Source organism: Salvelinus sp. IW2-2015, unplaced genomic scaffold (assembly GCF_002910315.2).
Source record: "Salvelinus sp. IW2-2015 unplaced genomic scaffold, ASM291031v2 Un_scaffold4000, whole genome shotgun sequence".
In the NCBI taxonomy this organism is placed as follows: Eukaryota; Metazoa; Chordata; class Actinopteri; order Salmoniformes; family Salmonidae; genus Salvelinus; species Salvelinus sp. IW2-2015.
Window position 1 is genome coordinate 37,701 of NW_019945272.1, and position 2,450 is coordinate 40,150.

General features: G+C 40.4%; 1 protein-coding gene across 2 annotated transcripts in view; it reads right to left on the reverse strand.

The window, feature by feature from the left end:
• LOC112067792 (glutathione hydrolase 1 proenzyme-like) overlaps positions 1-2,450 on the reverse strand; it is a 47,105-nt gene that overhangs the window by 37,572 nt on the left and 7,083 nt on the right. Inside the window, exon 1 of one of the 2 annotated variants that reach the window (XM_024143439.2) lies at positions 2,166-2,209. The exons of the other annotated variant lie outside the window; for it this stretch is intronic. The gene's annotated coding sequence lies outside the window, so the exon portion shown is untranslated. Of the gene's footprint in view, positions 1-2,165; positions 2,210-2,450 lie in introns of those variants that run through there. 2 annotated transcript variants of the gene reach the window in all.

The window sequence follows — 2,450 nt, forward strand, 5'->3', positions numbered from 1 at the left end:
TGTGTCCACATTGTCATGAGTTTCTAGTAGATAGACCATATGGTTCAAGAGAAATAATTATTAATAATAATTATGCCATTTAGCAGACGCTTTATCCAAAAGCGACTTACAGTCATGCGTGCATACAAAAATAAGTTAATTAGTGACAAAAGCATCTAATCAAAAATGGCATAATGTTTTGTGTTGACTTTTTCAGAACTGCCACCAGTTTGATGCCAAAACATTTGATAACAAATACATATTGACATTGCAAAATAAAAGTGTGGAGAAAAATGTATTGGTAAGAAAAAAAGAGTGACTGTTCAATTATTGATATCCAGTCTAGACTAATTATCCAACACACATTCACTGACTGCACGTCTCCAACATTCATGTCCTGTTGAACGTATGTGTTCTTTCCAGCACCATGTCTCAGCAGCAGGCCCAAGCTCCTCCTGAACATGATAGCCTGGAGCAGGTTAACTTTGGGTCAGCAGAACAACACAGAGGCCTTTGCTGTGGCCTCTGCCCTGGCTGAGCTTCATGCTGAACAGGTACTGTAGTTGGTACACCTCATCCCACCTCTGTCTCTCCGGCTTCAGTCCCTCTGTCACGTCTCCCTCGGTGCTCATTTAGTCACTCAGGGCGTTTCATAACCGTTGATGTGATCCAGATTAAAGCTCAGGAGATGTGCACTTGTGTAGGCTGTGAGTGAGGCCTGCACCAGTTACATGTTCCTGGCTCCCTCCCTCCAGGCCTGTATCTGTGGTCTGAGGTCCTGAAGCATCTGAAGGAGCAGTTTCCACCTCACACCCAAATGTGCCAAGGTGAGCCATTCTGAACTTCTGGCTCTTCTCTATCCATCAACTATAGAACTTGGCCTCAATCCCCATGTTTATCACTTTCCTATTGCTGCGGAAACACAGAAACACCATTGTCTTCTTTCAAGAGGCGCACCTTTTAATTGAAATGCATTCCTGGTGACTACCTCATGAATCTGGTTGAGAGAATGACAAGAGTATGCAGAGCTGTCATCAAGGCAGGGTGGCAACTTTGAAGAATCTCAGAAGCACTGGGGCTTTACTAGTCCTGTATTAGCGGATCGATTTATCCTACTGAATTTACTGTTAGTTCTGTTTTTATACACAAATAACAGCAAATGCATCCCAAAAATGTGTCGAGTCAGATGCTTGATGWAGTMATTGCCTGCTTTGAATATGGRACCAAATAACTTACTTTTTACTACTTTAATACACATATAAGTGAATTTGTCTCAATACTTTTGGAACAATCTGCACTCTGACCTCATAGTCATTGTATCATTTCAAATCCAAAGTGCTAGAGTACAGAGGAGAAACAATACACAATGTGTCACTGTCTAAATGCTTTTGGAGCTCACTGTAAGTTCAGGAGTAAAAATGTGCTTAACAAATCGCATAATAAGTTGCATTCCTTGTTCAATAATTTTTGAATGACTACCCCATCTCTGTACCCCACACATACAAGCATCTGTAAGGTACCTCAATTGAGTACTACATTTCAAGCACAGATTCAACCCCAAAGACCAGGGAGGTTTTTCAATGCCTCGCAATGAAGGGCACCTATTGGTAGATGTGTAACAATAAAAAGCGCAGACGCTGAATATCCCTTTGAGCATAGTGAAGTTATTAATTATGCTTTGGATGGTGTATCAATACATCCAGTCACTACAAAGATACGGGCGTCCTTCCTAACAGTTCCCAGAGAAGAAGGAAATTGCTCAGGGATTTCACCATGAGGCCAGTGGTGATAACAGTTACAGAGTTTAATGGTTGTGATACGAGAAAACTGAAGWTGGATCAACAACAGTGTAGTTACYCCACAATACTAATGTAAATGACAGAGTGAAAAAAAGGAAGCCTGTACAGAATACAAATATTACAAAACATGCATCCTGTTTGCAATAAGGCAGCTAAGTATTACTGAAAAAAAAGGTAAATAAATGAACTTTTTGTCCTGAATACAAAGTGTTGTGTGGGGCATATCCAATACAACATATTACTGAGTACCACTCTCCATATTTTCAAGCATAGTGGTGGATGCAACATGTTATGGGTATTCTTGTCATCGGCAAGGCCTAGCGAGTTTTTTAGGATACAAAGAAACGGAGTAAAGCTATAAGCACAGGCAAAATCAGAGAGAAAAACCTGGTTCAGTCTGCTTTCCACAAGACACTGGGAGATGAATTCACCTTTCAGCAGGATAATAACCTAAAACACAAGGCCAAATGTTCCTGAGTGGCCTAGTTACAGTTTTAACTTAAATCGACTTGAAAATCTATGGCAAGACTTGAATATGGCTGTCTAGCAATAATCAACAATCAACTTGACAGAGCTTGAAGAATAAAAAAAAGAATAATGGGCAAATATTTTACAATCCAGGTGCGCAAAGCTCTTAGAGACTTACCCAAAACGATTCACAGCTGTAATCGC